This window comes from Peromyscus maniculatus, chromosome 21, assembly GCF_049852395.1.
Source record: "Peromyscus maniculatus bairdii isolate BWxNUB_F1_BW_parent chromosome 21, HU_Pman_BW_mat_3.1, whole genome shotgun sequence".
NCBI classification, from domain to species: Eukaryota; Metazoa; Chordata; class Mammalia; order Rodentia; family Cricetidae; genus Peromyscus; species Peromyscus maniculatus.
In genome coordinates this window covers 45,774,632-45,791,861 of record NC_134872.1, presented here as the reverse complement: position 1 = coordinate 45,791,861, position 17,230 = coordinate 45,774,632, and the positions used below count along the sequence as shown (strand labels likewise).

The window sequence follows — 17,230 nt, the reverse complement described above, 5'->3', positions numbered from 1 at the left end:
TCTCCAGCCTGTGTCTTATCATTTTTGCCTCACATTTTATTGGGGGCACAGTAAGACAGCTGGCCAGACTGTGCCTCCCAGAATCTGCCTCCATGGCACAAGGATGTGTTTTTGGACCCAGTTGTTTTTGAAGCAGCAGCTATAAGAGAAACTGAAAGTGGCATGGCATTATCCTCTCAGAAGAGACATTTACAATGATAAAGAACCAGCACTCAGGGGGCAGAGACAGATCTCTCTGAGTTCGAGGCCAGCCTGGGCTACAGAGTGAGTTCCAGGACAGCCAGGGCTACACAGAAAAAACCTGTCTCCTGTCTCAAAAAACAAAACAAAGCAAAAAAACAGAACAAAAAACCCACCATCACCACCAAAAAAACCAAACCAACCAACCCAGACCATCTCTGTTTGTAAGAAGTACGTAGTAAGACAGCCGTGCTGGGTCCAGGAAGGACAGACATATAAGACCCATCAGGACATGCAGCTCATTAGGAGAAAGTGCCTGAAGCCATGGTCAGCCACAGCATGAGAGGGAGAGCAGCATCCAGAAAATACAACGTACATGTGGAAATCTAAACATGGTGGCCTTACAGAGAGGGGAGGCTTTTCCTTCCCACCTGGAGAGGAGCATTGTGAGAGATGGGAGGGTAGAGAGCCATGGGGAGGAGGACGGGGCAGAGGAGCCTTTTCAAGCAACAATCCCCACAGCGAGTCCCTGAACCTAGCATAAAGGAGATATCAGACTTCAAGTTTAGGGGCTGGCAAGACATTTTTTATCACGTGATTGAGCTCAGCCCAGCCTGTGTGATAAAGAGCGTGGAGGAGCCAGGTTCCGTAAATGGCAGCTGTTCAGTAGGGGGCAGGCTGCTTCTTCAGTCTGTCCCAGAGAGCGTTCCAGTTTGTCACCCGGTGGAGGCCGGGCAGCAGGACCTTGAGGCAGCGGGCCACACTGTGTCTGAAGCCAGGAGGAAGCCAGCAGTGGAGGCTGGTGCCCAGCAAGCTGCCTTCTTTGTGTGCTCCCCGGGACCCAAGCAGGGAAGGACGCTGCCGTCATTTAGTGTGGGTCTTCCCACCTTGGCCTGATGGATGGAGATGATTGCTCACAGGCGTAGTCAGAGACAAGTCAACAGTATTAAGCACAAGCACCACAAAAACAGCCTTACTTCATTCTGTTCTTAGGAGTCCCCCCATAATTTTACATTCCTTTTTCTTCTTTCTTTCATCAAATAATGGTATTTTTTCTTTTTAAAAAAATTATTTTATGTGTTTGGGTGTGTTATATACCACATGCATGCCTGGTGTCTTCAGAGGCCAAGAAGAGGGCATCTGATCTCCTAGATGCGGAGTTCACAGGTGGTGCGCAGCTGGGATTCAAACCCAGATCCTCTGGGAGAGCAGCCAGCGCTCTTAACCGCTGAGTCATCTCCCCAGCCCAGATGGTGGCGTTTAAATCAGAAGTTTTCGCTCCAGCTTAAAACTGTGGGCTGCGACCCCATACTGGAGTGAGAGAAGGTGGGGATTGCACAAAACGTAGAAATGAGGTTTCTGAACGTGCAACGAACAAGAATTAATCCCGAAACTAGAGCAATGGCTCAGCAGTTAAGATATTTGCTGCTCTTGCAAGAGGACCTGAGCTGGGTTCCTAGAACCCATGTCCAGCCTCTCACTACTGCCTGTCACTCTCGCTCCAGGAGATCAGGCGCCCTCTGCTGGCCTCTTCATGCAACTGCACATATGTGGCACACAGACACATACATGTAAATAAAAATAAATAAATTTCAAAAACCATTAAAAAACCAAACATGTAGTGGACCCAAGGCGTTTCTGACAGCACTCAGCCATGTTTAATGTCCCTGTAGCCTTGAATCTGAACACAAAACATACGTACTTTGCACATTGCATGCAGTCACATTATACAGTGCCAACAAGCACTTCCTCAAACACATCAGCTCGGGTTAAAGGCTACCTTAAGTACAAATTGCAGTATATAAAATATTTATTTTTTAATTTTACACATATGAATGTTATTGCCTTCATATATGTATCTGCCTCACATGCATTCAGTGCCCGCCAAGGCCAAAATAGGGCACTGGATTCACCCAGGAATGAAGTAACACATGGCGGGGTACTGCCGTGGGTGCAGGGACTTTAAATATTTTTCTACCAACTTTATTCAGGATGTTAGTGTCAGATATCTTTGGGGTGTTAGAGTACTTCATTTTAAAAACTGCCATTTGGGTTGCTGACTTGCATTTCATTAAAAAAATTGTTAAATGAATTTTGGCTTCAGATCGGAACAGAATTTCCAACAACTTCTAAGATGGCTTTAGGCATAGTTCTGCCACTCTGTGCTATATATTTATGTGAAGTGGCATTCCCAGCATTGATGATTATAAAATCAAAATATTGATCAACTCTGTAAAACACTGAAGATACGTCCTGTGGTATTGAATATTCAGCCAAGATTTAATTCTGTATGCAAAAAGAAAAGAGAACTTCCAAGTCATTAGTATGCAAACTTGCTTTTGTCTTAATAAATGGTAACATTACAAGCACAGAAGAGAATTGTTCTGAAATAAATTCTTGGTGAATTATTATCAGCAAGTGTTTCACTTGTGTGCCTACTCATTTATCTATATCCCTTGATGATGTAGAACTTCTCAGGCATAAGGGGCTGGAAGCAGGAAGAGTGTCGGAAGCCCTGGTTGAAATCATCTATTTGAGATCGACTCATTTCTCTGGATACCAGGACATACATGTACTTTACATGACACCAGGACATACATGTACTTTACATGACACCAGTACGCACATGTGCTTTACATGATAATGAATTTCAAGTTGGTTTTCTCTTGTCACTGTGTCTTTGTTATAGGAAACTCCACTGAGAACCCAGTTAGACCAGAGAACATTATTTTCCCTCTGGTAGTTCATACACGACGCCTACTGTATGATCCCATGAGATCCAAGTGCCATGCCGTCCCCCATCCCGTCCCGTCCCATCCCGTCCCGTGTCTGTGTCCCCCTCCCCCCTTCCCCCCAACCCCTCCTCCCCCGCCTCCTGGCTCACTCCTCTGTCACTGTTTGCCAACCTCCTCCCTCCTCACTGGTTCTAGCATGAATCTCCTCTTGTCTGGCCCTGCACACTGATGGACTTCTCTTCCAGCATCAGCACCCCCTGCTCCCACCTACATCATCCCTTTGCCTCTGGACTCCAGCAGCCCAGGTCTGTGTAGCTCCCAGGAACCATCTTCTCTGCTCTGTTGAAAGGCTGAACTGAGCCCCGAGGGCATTTCCTGCCTGACTAGTGTTAGAGTAAGTCTTTTGAGACCAGGGAACCTTTGAAATCCAGCGGCTTATTTAGTTAGCCTTGACTGACATTAGCCAGAAAAGCACCAGGGCCAGAACCACTTTGGACTAAGAGCATCCTTGAAATGAAAAATTGGGGAAGAAAAGCATAAATTACTTACAGAGAAATTAAAAATAGACAAAAATAAGGGGGATAATGTGGAACAAAAGGATTTATGTACTTCTGCACAGGTGAGGGTTACTAGTCAGACGCAGGAGCCCCCTTTCAGCTGTCATTCTAAATCCACATGCGTTGGGTCTGTGACTGCTTTGGCTCATTTGCTTGTAGCTGTTAACAGAGTTCCTTCCCTTACCTCCCGCTCCCCCCCTCACCCCACCACCACCCCGTCCCAGAGCAATCCAGGAGCTTCCCTTTGTCACTAGTGGAAGCAGGGGCTGCAGCTGAGAATTCTGCACCAGAGTTTGTTTTCCTGGGAAACCAAGATTCCCAAACTCCCTTTACCTTACTGAAGGGTCTGTCTCACCCTTCAGGGTCCCATTGTGTCGTCTGTGGTATAACTCTCTAACTCTCCCCATATTGTACTGTAGCTGGGCTGTTCTCACCTGAGAGAAGACCAGGATGAGAGCTCTTTATGAATTTGAAGATTTTATTGAGCCACATAGACCCAGGCAGGGCATGCACTCTTGTGACTACAGGTCTCGAGTCAGCCCCAAGCTAAAAGAGCAGGGCGTTTATAAGGGTAAAACCCACAAGTCTGTTACATCTGGTTGATGTAGCTGTGATGAGTGTTAGCAAGCATGACAGGATAAGAACTTTAATAAGAACAGGGTACGGCTGGGTCACCACGGTGTGTCTGTTTGATCCGGACACGAACAGAAAGCAGAACAATGCGGGTGAGTCATGGGTCCCGCAAAGTACTGTGCGTACCCGAGGGGCAGGCTGACATCAGTTTTAGCCAAAGTTGGGTCAGGGTTTAGCAAATATGTCTTTCTCACTTTGATTTCAGGATTGAAGGCTCTGTCCCATCTTGACTTCCACCGTGCTATCCATGGGGACTCTCTCCCGCAAGGCTCTCTCTTCAGGGTCTCATCCTGACTGCCTGTGGCCGTGAGCCTGCTGCTCTCCTAGTTAAGATCCTCTGAGGGATACGATTGTCTCAGCTCCCTAACTGACACCCTCAACCTGAGAGCCTGAGAGATGCTCGCTTATCCAATCATCCAACATGTGTGGGTTTTGATCATTCACTACAAAAAACCTCGCTCTCCCAAATCCTTGTCTTCCGGGACTCACTTTCTCATGGCAGAGAGACAGTAAATCAACACAGAAGGTGATCTGTGCTTCGAGATCTCATTCCCTAAGTGTGTCCTGCACCCATTTTATCACATAAACTGTAGCACCCAGTGGCCAGACTCAGCCTCTTCCTTGTCTCAAAAACCCCTTTAGTTTGGGGTCCGATTCTAGCCTCTTTAGTCCTTGAGGACACACAGGAGGAGAGGAAAGCCACATGGATGAACCCACAGGAAATGACTGATGGAAGTAGCTCTGCTGTTGAGAGCCACACAGATCCAAGGTCCACAGAGACCCAGCCCTGTGACCTCGGCCAAAGTGTCTGTCAATGTTCCGATGCATGATGTTAAAGGGAAAAAATTAAGGTGAAAATCATAATATCCATATAAACCCAAAATGATCACAGGTTAGATTTCACTCATTACTTTTTTGTTTTGTTTTGTTTTGTTTTGTTTTTTCGAGACAGGGTTTCTCTGTGTAGCTTTGTGCCTTTCCTGGAACTCACTTTGGAGACCAGGCCGGCCTCGAACTCACAGAGATCCGCCTGCCTCTGCCTCCCGAGTGCTGGGATTAAAGGCGTGCACCACCACCGCCCGGCTCACTCATTACTTAATAAGGGAACTAGTAAGATGTGATAACCAGGTGAAGAAAAGGATCTAGAGACAAGCTGATACAGGAGCTGGGTAGTTAGTTCCTGAAGCATCAGTATCTAGAAGGGCAGAGCCATTTAAGCCCTTGGAAATGGAAGCCCCAGGCAGCAGACATGGATCTACAGGATTTAGTGTATGCCCTGTGGGGTTTTGCCTTGCTTTGGTCCCATCTTTTCTCACTAGGGCCCCATTTCCTCTTGTGGACTGGTACTATACCACTGTGTGTTGGGAACATAATTAAAAAATTTTTACAGGATGTCATTGTTAAGAGTTTGTCTTGAACCTCATCTAAGACGTTTTATACTGTGGTGTGTGTGTGTGTGTGTGTGTGTGTGTGTGTGTGTGTGTGTGTGTGTGTGTGTAGGACTGTGCATGCATGCATGCCCTTTTATTCAGAGGTTTGAAGGTAGGAAGAATCTCAAGGGATCAACCTAATCTGATTTCCTTGGCAGGGCAGATCTTCAAGCTGGACTTCGGAACAGTGCTGACACTATTAAAGACTCTGGGAACTTTTGAAGTTGGACTAAAAGCATTCTGTAGCATGAGGTGAGTCTAGGGAGGCGAGGGGCGTGACTGTGACGGTGAACCATCCCCCAGAGGCTCACATGTTTGGACACTTGGCTTCCAGTGGTGACAATGTTTGGGAAGGTTGTAAACCTTTGGGAGAGGGAGCCTTGCTGGGTGGGAGACAGCTAAGGAAGGCAATTTGCAAGGGAAATTGGGAAGCTGGGAAAGTAACAGAATTCACAGCTACATCAGCAGTAAACAGTTGTCTGGGGGAGAAGAGACTCTTCTGTAGAGCTGCCTTCAAGTTGTTCAGGGCGCTCCCGAGAAACATCCTGCATGGGTCATCACCCACGCAGGGGTGGGCTTTCTGCAGATAAAGCTGCCTCTGAGTCACCCAAGTCACCCAAGTCACCCAAGCTCCTGTAAGTTACCCCAGTAAATTCATTGCCTCACCAAACTAGAGTGTAATTACGTTATTCTGGTCTGTCTTAGGTATCTATCCAGGGTGAACTTACTTTTTTTTTTTTTCATATCTCTAGAAAACAAGGCAAGAACAGGTGATCAAGGAAACTGAAGTCAATTCAGAAATATCTGCAAAGGGGCTCCCTCACTCACTCCTGGGCAACATTTCCCCCAAACATCCATTTGCATTTTGAGAGGGAAAAGTCATTTGCATTGCTATCAGTGTTCTTTAGAACTAACAGGTGTGAAATCGCCCTAAGGTGGTGCAGGGGCACAGGTCCCAGTCCCAGTGCAATCGGGGAGCCTGGCAGCTGCGCTGGGTGAGCACTCAGCACCACTTTCTTTCATTTCAAAGTCTTTTACAAAATTCTACTATTGAAATAGAGATCTCTTCGAATCTGAGGTAATAAAACACTTCGCTTGGTTCCCGGCTTCTCCTGGGCACACATTTTATAAAAATTGTCTTCTCTCTCATTCAGTATAATCAAGTCACAGAAAACACTGCCTTTGGAAAATGCTTCTGGGGGTGTATGAAGGGAGGGCTCTGAACCTGGAGGTGACTATGTCCACATCTGATAAGGAGGATCTTCTTGGTGGAAGGAATCTCCCCACTTCCAATCCTGTGTCTGGCTTTAGCAGTACCCACCTCGGAATAAATCCTTAGGGCACAGTGCCCACAGCACATATCGGTCATTTGCTAGCTTTGGGCCATGGCCACGCCAGGCTCCTTCATATACATATATATGTTGTTATGTGCACATGGGTGTGTGTAGCCACATGAATGCAGTTCCTGCAGAGGCCAGAAGAGGGCACTTGAGACCCCGCAGCTGTAGTTAGAGGTGATTGTGAACTGGAGATGGTGCTGGGAACAGAACTTGGGACCTCTGCAAGAGCAGTGTGTGCTGTCAACCACTGATCCATCTCTCCAGCACCTATATATTTATTTATTTATTTATTTATTTATTTATTTATTTATTCATTTATTTTTATTTATGTGTATGAAATTGTTTGTGAGTAGTGGGGTTGTGCATGTGAATGCTGTGAAAGCCAGAAGGCGGCACCAGATTCTTTGGTTACAGGTTGTGAGCTGGCTGATGTGGGTGCTGAGAACAAAACTCAGTCCTCTGGAAGAGCAGTACTCACTCTTACCCCCCCCCCCCAAGTCATCTCTCCGTCATCAATGCTTGTCATCACCCTAGTATTGTTTTTCTCTCTCAAATGCACGAGGTGGACTTTCCATTCTTTTCCAGACTTTCATCTTACAGAGTTGTTTTCTGGGTGCTAAAGGACTATGGCTTCTCCCAAAAGACAGAACCTAGAACCCATCCCAGGCACCGGGCAAAGCAGGACCAGTTGCCTTCAGTCAGGGCAGCCCTGACGCCAGCCCTTCCTGCTCGCTCGTATCCCAGAGTCTCAAGGGCTTCCGCCTCTGAGGCCCTCACTCACCGTGTTTTCTTCCCAACAGAGCAGAGCCTCTGTGAATTAGGAAGGCTCCCAAGGCTGGCCCTCACCTCTTGCCTCCCTTCAGCCTCAGCCTGCTAATGGATGAGTCAGATCACGTCACTTTTCTGTCCAGCAAAGCCCAATGGTTTCCAGTTGTAGATAGAATTTTCCAGAACAGTAGGATGTGATTTTGGGAGTAGCTTTGTGATCACCATCATTGGAGAAGGACGGGTGGAAGAAGTTGTTGAGCCAGGGTGCAGGTCTAACCAACGGCCTCAGCCTTCTCCAGGGGGTTCTAGACCACGCCCTTCAGGGAAGTCCCCCACTTCCAGGTGTCTCCAGCCACCACCTCCTCTACCATCACAGACACAAGGGCCTTCCTTCTACAGCTCCCTCATCACCATTAAAGCCCTGTCACACCAGTAGACAAGACAATGTGGCCACTGTCTTATTAATTCTCTGATTGCCCATCTTTGCGTCAACTAAATGTTTCCACATTCCCATCTACCAGCTTGATGAACAATATTAGTTCAACGTATTAAGGGGAAAGTAATTAAATATTTGTTCTGGGGTAATTGTATATAAATTGCATGACAATTGAGTTGGTGGTGTAATTAGTGAATCTTAACTGGAGGCTCATTTACAATCAATGTTTAATTTACTAACAACTGTTTTGGCTTAAATGTGAATTAAATGCCTGTCATTGGCCACCCACACCCCTGGCTCTCAGAACCCACCTTCTCCCTGGCTGGCTGCAGGAAGTTCCTTTGCTGTCCGTCAGTGGTGAGGGTCTCCAGCGAGCGCTGAAACCTCTGGAGAACTCAGTCTGATTTCTGCAGGGTAGGAGAGTTAGAAAGAATGGAGGTATCTAATGCATCCCGAGGATCTATCTACTGTGGCCAGGGTGCTGTGCTCAGCATAAGCGGGTAAGGTGCCTGGGCACTTCATTCAGACCTGGAAACAGCCCTATAACCAGGTGCTGATTTATTATCTTCATTTTACAAAGGAGAAAACTGAAGCACAGAGGAGTGGGGCTTGGCTTCAGAGAGACCTTTGGGTCCATCAGTAAGGCCTGTCTGCTCTCATTGCAATTTCCAGCCCCAGTCTCTTAGCTATTCAAAGTCTTCCATGAGTTACCCTATTTGGCTCAAGACCCTCTGTACAGCTTACTTCTTGGCCGTGGCTTTTCCTGATTTGTCTTACTTCAGGAGCACTCGCAAATGTATCAGTCAGTATGAGTTATACTATGTTGCTGTAACAAATAGTCCTGAAATGTACATGGCTTACAGCTGAAGTTTATTTCCTAATAATGTTCTATGTCCAGTGGGGCAGTTCTGGGGTTGTAAGCACATATTATGTCATGTTTGCTGATCCTTCCAAGTGCCCACTTGTGCCTCTGCTCTAAGCTGTCTCCATTGTGTGAGCCAGGCTGTCAGAGGAAGCCAACAGTGTCAGATTCCATGCCTCTACAAGGAGAGCTGGCTCAGAAAACTTGCTGGAAGCAGTGGGGTTTCTCTGGCTCACATTTGGTGTCTGAAAGCAAGTATGTAGAGAGCCCAGAATTTCAACAGAGCAGGGATTTCTACCATGCTTTAGGCAGACACTCCCGAAGACACCTAACAAGCCTATTCATAAGGCTGGAATGAGTTCATTTCCCCTCAGGGCCGTATGTAGCAAATGTCTCAAACAGCATCGGAACTTGCCACAGGCCCCAGCACTTCACCCTGGCCTCCGCTGCCTGGAGCTGGATTCTCACCCCAGGGCCACTGGACCTGCAGGGCCACTGTAGATCTGCACCAGGACACAGCAGGCCTGCCTTCTCACGCAGTGCCAGGATGGACAGACATGATGACATCCCAAGTCCCGGAAACAGGCAAATGTTTCAGTTTTTGTTTCCTATTTCCGTGTGTCTCTACATAAATGTATTCATGTATATACCTATGTGCGTGCATGTGTGTGTGTGTGTGTGTGTGTGTGTGTATGTGTGTGTGTGCACATGTATGTACATGTGGAGGCCAAAGGTTAATGTCAGGTATTTTCCACAATCTTTTTCCACCTTATTTTTTGAGACGGGGTCTGTCGCTGAACCTGGAGGTCACCTATGCTGACTGGCCACTGAGACCCAGGGATCCCTCCTGTGTCCACCTGCCAGCACTAAAACCACAGGCATAGGTCATCACAGCTGATTGTAAGACACAAAGTACATTTTATTTATGTTACATGTATGTGCTTGTGTGTGTGGGGGGGGGTATGTATGTGTGTGCTGTGGTGCACATGTGGAGTTCAGGAGACAACTTCTGAAGTCAGTACACTGCATCCACCATGGGGGTCCTGGGGATTGAACCCAGGTCCTGGGGCTTGGTGGCTGTAAAGCAAGCACTTTGTCGCCAGAGCCGCCTCTCCAGCCCCCGTGAGATGTCTATTTATCTCCTAACACCTCCCTATGTGCCATTTCCCCCAAACCCCCTCTTTCTCTCTCCCCTGCTCCAGATCCCTGGCTCTGTCCAGATCTCTTATCTTCCTCTTACACAGGTCCAGTGGTCTCTGCTGTCCCTCTGAGAGACAGACGCTAGAACAGTGATTCCCAACTGTGGGTTGAGGCCCCCACAGGGGTCGCATATCAGATATCCTGCATATCCGATATTTATATTATGACTCACAACAGCAGCAACCTTACAGCTATGAAGTAGCAGAGAAATAACTTTATGGCTGGGGGTCCCCACAACAGGAGGAACTGTGTTAGAGTGACAGCATTAGGAAGGTTGCGAACCACTGGACTAGAGAGAAGACCCCGTCTGGTCCACAGACGCCTGTCTTGAGGGTACTAATGACCTCAGGACAGAACAAGCCCATGCAATGTCACCTGTACCTGCTCTGCCACTCTCCAGGGTGAGCATGAGGAAGAACAACACAGAAAGACGAGGTCTGAGACTCAGGACACCTGTTTGCAGCTCTTCCTCAACCTTCTCTCTAACCAGGGCCACACTCCTCCGAGTTTCTCACTCTTCCATTCACCGTTTCAAGGCTCTCCTACAAACCGCTTGCCCCCCTAGTTCCTTCTCCACACTGTTCTTCAGACATTCCCACCTTAGCCTTCCTTTCTAAGAATATTCTGGAAGGCACACAGTAGGTGCTCTCTTGTTGTTCCTTAATCAGTGAATCTGATATAGAGGATGAGGTTCCTCAAAAAGCTCAGGTTCTGCATTTGTATGTGACGACGCTATAAAGGTCCCGCTTCCAGACTGTTCTGGGGACCAACAGGGTAGATACGAACCCAAATGGCAGTAGATGTGTGAGTGATTTTCTACTTAATTGACAAACTAAATGTAGATAAATCACCAGGAGCAGATGGCATTCACCAGAGAGGAGCAGAGGAACTCAAGGGTGAAATTGGGGGATTGTTGGCCAATACACCAAAGTGCTCATTATGAAGGGATGTGATGGCCCAGCCAGCTAGAGAGGCGCCTATGCCTCCCACAGGGCCTCGGGGGTACTGCTGCCCAGGAAGACTGGCTGGGAATGGGGCCAGCTGACCAAGTTTAGAATAAGGATGAATGCCCCAAACAAAACCACTATTTGGGGAGAAGAGATTCTTGGTTACATAGGGAAAACATTCCTGTTTCAATATTCTAGAGTTCTCTATGAGGAAATATGCAGATGAAGGCAAAGAGGAGCCAGGGGCAGATATGAGTCTAAACTCTCAGATTCATCTACCAAAAGAAATGCAAACCACACGAAGTCATCCTAGGCTAGCTGTTTTCGAAGGAACTCTCATTTAAGATGGACAAGAATATACAGCTAATAATAATTTATAACCACAAAGATTGCATTGACTTCTCAAAGACGTCTTTGACCAGATTGCTTTTGCTAGATAGACATGCAGCCAAACTGCCTCTCGATGTGTGTTTCATCTTTGATCAGAGAAACTTTTTTTTAAAGTTTATTTTTTATTTATATGTGTGTGTGTAGTTCCCAGGGAGGCCAGAAGAGGGTGTCAGATCCTCTGGAGCTAGAGTTACAGGCGGTTGTGAACCACCTAACTTAGGAGCTGGGAATTGAACTGTGGTCCTTTATGAAAACAGCAACTGCTGAGCCATTTCACCATCCCCCAGAAAGCTTTTTTCAGAGGGTGACAGTTGATACAGAAACTCACAGCTGGTCAGCATGCTGAGAAGTGCCCACTGAGTGTTCTGACCTACAAGGCATCCATAACACCCTTACCAAGTCCTACACACATCGCAGAAGTGGAGGCAGAGAGACCGTAAGAGCCTGTATACTTACCTGGCAGGGGAGAGACCATGATCATGAAGGTGGTTTTCCCAGGGTAAGATTTGTCCATTATACTCTGGGTGTGCTGACTCCTGCAGTTTCTGCAAAAGCAGGAAACTAGACTGCATGATTTGTGGTAGTGGGGAACTGCATTTGTACTCTCCCCTAAAAATAAAGGAAGGTGTTGCGGTAACGCCCGCATTACTGATACCTGTTCACCATGTCCGAGCTAGGGGCTGTGGATTAAAAAATAGAGACAAGAGACAGTGAGTCATTTGCCACGGCTGAAATGCCAAATGCCAAATGGCGTTTATTGAAAGAGGGAAGAAACCTTAAATACAGGCTTACAACACAATAGAGGATCCCTGGAGGGCAGAAGTTCTACCAAGTGTTCTACATTCCTGCATCTAAGTTGTTTACACCAAATGCAGGATACAGGTACAAAGAACCTCCGGCGATTGTTAGGTGAGAAGGAAACCGGCAGGGAATCTGAATAGGGAGGACATCTGGTCAAGGTCGGCAAGGAAGGCGGCAGCCACTCACAGTGGGGGGCCAGGGCCCACAGGAAGGAAGGGAGGGAGGGAGGGAGGGAGGGAAGGAGGGAGGGAGGGAAGGAGGGAGGGAGGGAAGGAGGGAGGAAGAAAAGATTGTAAGAGCTGGAAGGCCTATGAAACACTGTCTTTTGGGCACAATATGACCCCTGCAATCATGAATACACAGCATCTGTGGCTAGCTGTATAAGCTGCACTTATACACCCCACCCTCACCCCCATGCACACACACACACACACACACACACACAAGCATGCATACACACGTGGAATGGCCGCACTGAGGTTTGAACCCAGGGCCCTGCACATGCTAGGCAAGTGCTCGACCACTGAGCCACATCTATCCCCAGGCCTCCTTTAACCTTTGAGACAGGTTCTCAACAATTGCTTAGGCTAGCCTTGAACTTGGCAATTCTTCTGCCTCAGCTTCCGGAGGAACTGGAGATTACAAGGCTTGTGCTGCCAGGCCCACCCTTCTTGCAAGATTATCTTTACAAAATTGTGAAACTGATAGAAAAATGTTTATTAGTCAGGATTTGAAAAAAACGGCACAGGAAATAAGTGAGCGACCCAGGTCACAGAGCTAACAGAAAACTGAACACCAGGACGCAGGTGCCTACGTCTCACTTTCCGTGATCTTTTCAGTAAAACACAGAGGCCTTGATCCTCTCTCTCTCTCACACACACACACACACACACACCCTTTTAGGAATCTGTTTATTAATCATGAGAAAGCAAATGGGCCAATGACCCATTGTCACAATATAGCATAAGAGAACCCACCCAACAACAGAGACAACAGGGCCCCGCGACGGCTCAGTGGTAAAGGAGATTGCCAAGGATAACAGCCTGAATTTGATCCCAAATCCACACGTGGAAGGTGAGGACCAGTTCTATGAAGTTGTCCTCTACCCCACTCACGTCATGGCACTTGTGCACTTACGTACACATGCACACAATGAAATAAATGTCAACAAAACAGGGTCAGGGATGCATTGCTATGATAACAAGCATGCATTGTGCATGTCACAAATGGAGCCAGTTATAAGCAAACTGCTTTGTCCTGTGCTGGCAGCTGGGCTCAGCTGCCACCCATGCCCCAGTGTCTCCCTTTCTTCTCACGGAGCTAGCAGGTGCCCTGGTGGCATTCTGTAGGTGACAGTACAGGCTGTGCAGAACTGTCTAGAACACACACAGTTTCCGGAGGCCTGTGGTCTGGTACACCACCGTTTCCTTCATTCTCCGAGTCAAAGCTGTTAAATGGTCAGGCCCAAAGTCTTGGGTCAAGCCGATTTCCCTGCCCACAGCGCTGAATGGCAGAGGACGGATGCTTGGGCATCGTCGTCGTCGTCAACAAGAGAACAGCTTCAGCCCTGCCTGAGGTCGGCATTGCTTCTAAGCTGAGCACTAAGCAGACAGTGTGCTCTGCAGGGCAGGTTCACCTGCAGGCACAGGGAGTGAAGGGGCTGGAAAACTTACGTGGATTTGCCTGTTGGTCTTAGAGTCACTAACAGTCTTCGAACAGGGGCCGGGGAAATGGCTCAGTACTTGAGAATGCACTGTTTTTGCAGCAGACCCTAACTGAGTTCTCAAGACCCTGGCTGACTGGCTCACAGTTGTCTGTAACTCCAGCTCCAGGGAATCCAATGCTCTCTTCTGGACTCTGCAAGCATTGCACTAACACATGCACACACACACACACACACACACACACACACACACACACACACACCTACAAAATAATACAAAATTGTGGCTGTATTCCTGCTGAGATCCTCCTGGCCTGGCTCCAGAGAGCAGCACCCAGCCCTAATCCAGCCTTTGTTTAACCCATACCTTCTGTTTCTATTATTGCCCTATGTGAATCTTGTCTAAGAGTCTCCCAAGGATCAAAGGCCTATGCAAAACTTGGTTCAAGAAACCCAGAACATCCGTGGCACCTGATAAATTGAGGAATTTGCATTTGGCATTGTATCTTTGGGTGCTTCTTTCAGGTTGTTTTGAGCATATGGAAATTAACTGGCTAGACTGTAAATAGAGCGAAAAATAAAAATGCCCTGGGTGAAGGGAAAGCACTTCACTCCTTAGAGGTTGGATGTCCCTGCAGCTGAGAAAGGCTAGATTCACTCTTACGGTGCCTCTGAGTCTTCTTTCTACATTTCCACAGATCCGCATGAACCCACACATCCATGCCGCCACACTTAATGACGCAAAATAAAAAAATCTTTAAAACATCTGTAGGCTTTCTTCCAGCCTCCATCCCCAGAAGGCTCACCCAGAGGCCACTCCTGCCAGGGAAGCAGATAGGTTGCCTGAAGATCATCACCCCTCCTGCTCCTCCAGATCCAATCCCCGGTCTCACCCCCAGCTTTGGAGCTGGACGCCCACTGCAGTCTCCCTTTCCTTTCTGATCCCAGCCCCACTGGACCAAAAGGATCTTCTCCAACCTTCCTTCCCCCAATGCATGCCATTGTCCTAGCATCCAAAACCAGCAGCAGGCATTCCCTGGGAACACACCAGCCGAGCAGGCCAGGCAAGCAGAGCCACAGAAAACTTCATACCAGGCAACACACAGCCATCACACTCTCAAAAATTCAGAGAGAAAAGAGAAATCAAGGAACAAACATCCACTCAACAAAGACAGACCCAGAAACCAGCACTAGACCTATATTCATCTGAATCCCAGATGCCCAGACACCAGGATAAGAACACAGTCAACAGCAGCCAGGGCAAACCATCTTCACTAGAGTCCAGCTGCCCTACCCCAGCAGGCCCTGACTATTCCAACACAGTAGAAGCACAAGAAAAAGACCTTAAAACCAGCTATATGAAGATGATAGAGGTCCTTAAAGAGGAAATGAACAAATTTCTGAAAAAAATCCAAGAAAACACAAAGAAACAGCAGAAGGAAATGAATAAAACTGTTCAAGACCTAAAATAGAATCAACAAAGTAAACCCAAACTGAGGGAATTCTGGGAATAAAAGATTTAGGAATTGAATCAGGAACTACAGCGAAGAACTTCACTAACACAATACAAGAGATGGAAGAGAGAATCTCAGGCATCAAAGTTACAGTAGAAGAAATGGATACACCAGTCAAAGAAAATGTTAAATATAAACACTCCTGGTACAGGATATAAAAACATCCAGAAAATCTGTGGCATTGTGAAAAGACCAAATCTAATAACAATAGAAATTGAGAAAAGAAACGCAACCCAAAGACCCAGAAAATATTTTCAGCAAAATCATAGAAGAAAAATTTCTAACCTAAAGAAGGAGATTCCTATAAAGATACAAGAAGCATGAAGAATAGCAAATAGATTGGGCCAGAAAAGAAAGTCCTCTTGGCATGTAATAATCAGAACATTTAATGTACAGAACAAAGAAGGATGTTAAAAGCTGCAAGGGGAAAAGATGAAGTAATGTATAAAAGCAACCTTATTAGAATTATACCTGACTTCTCAGTGGAGACTCTAAAAGCCAGAAGAGCCTGGATGGATTAGCTACAGACTCTAAGAAACCACAGATGCCAGCCCAAACTACTACACCCAGCAAAACTTTCAATCACCATAGATGGAGGAAATAAGATATTCCATGATAAAGCCAAATTTAGACAATATCTGTCTACACATCCAAGTCTAGAGAAAGTACTACAAGGAAAACTCTAACCTAAGGACATTAACCACAACCATGAAAACACAGGGAACAAATAAGCTCAAAAGAAGGGACACACACACACACACACACACACACACACACACACACACACTTTTGCTACCACCACCACCACCACCAGCAGCAGCAGTAACTACAACACAAAATTACAGGAATCAACAATCATTGGTCATTGATGTCTCTGAATATCAATGGACTCAATCTCCCCACTCCCCTGTAAAAAAAGACACAGACCAACAGAACAGAACGCATGTGAAAACAGGATTCGTCCTTCTGTTACATCCAAGAAACACACCTCAACTTCAAGGATGGACATTACCTCAGGGTGAAGGGTTGGAAAAAGATATTTCAAACAAATGGACCTAAGATGCAAGCTGGGTTAGGCTGAAAAAATAGATTTCAAACCAGAACTAATCAGAAAAGATAGAGAAGGACACTACACACTCAATGGAAAAATCCACCAAGAAGACATTTCAATCCTTAATATCTATGCCCCAAACAAAAAAAAAACCACAAGTTTGTAAAGAAAACACTATTACACTTTAAATCTCATATTGACCCTCACACACTGATAATGGAGACTTCGATACCCCACTCTAGCCAATAGACAGGACATCCGGACAATAACCAAACAGAGAAATGCTGGAGCTAATAGAGGTTATAAACCAAAAGAACCTCAACAGATATTTACAGAACATTTCATCATTACACAAAAGAATACACCTTCTTCTCTGCACCTCATGAAACTTTCCCCAAAACTGACCACTTGCCTGGACACAAAACAAGTCTCAACAGATACAAGAAAATTGAAATAACTCCCTGCATCCTATCTGACCACCATGGATTAAAGCTGAATATCAACAAGAGAAATAATAGAAAACTTATAAATTCATGGTTCAATAATGAAAATCAATAAATATAATCTACCATATAAACAAACTGAAAAAAAAACATGATCATCTCATTAGATGCAGAAAAGGCCTTTGACAAAAATCCAACATCCCTTCATGATAACAGTCCTGGAGAGATTAGGGACACAGGGGACATACCTCAACATAATAAAGGCAGTTTACTGAAGTTC

The 17,230-nt window shown here is 46.4% G+C and overlaps 1 non-coding gene across 1 annotated transcript; it reads left to right on the top strand.

Moving 5' to 3' along the window:
* Positions 1–11,926: 11,926 nt before the first annotated feature.
* Positions 11,927–12,090, top strand: LOC121824897 (U1 spliceosomal RNA). The gene has a single exon (XR_006066903.1). It is a non-coding gene; the product is annotated as a U1 spliceosomal RNA (small nuclear RNA).
* Positions 12,091–17,230: the final 5,140 nt, after the last annotated feature.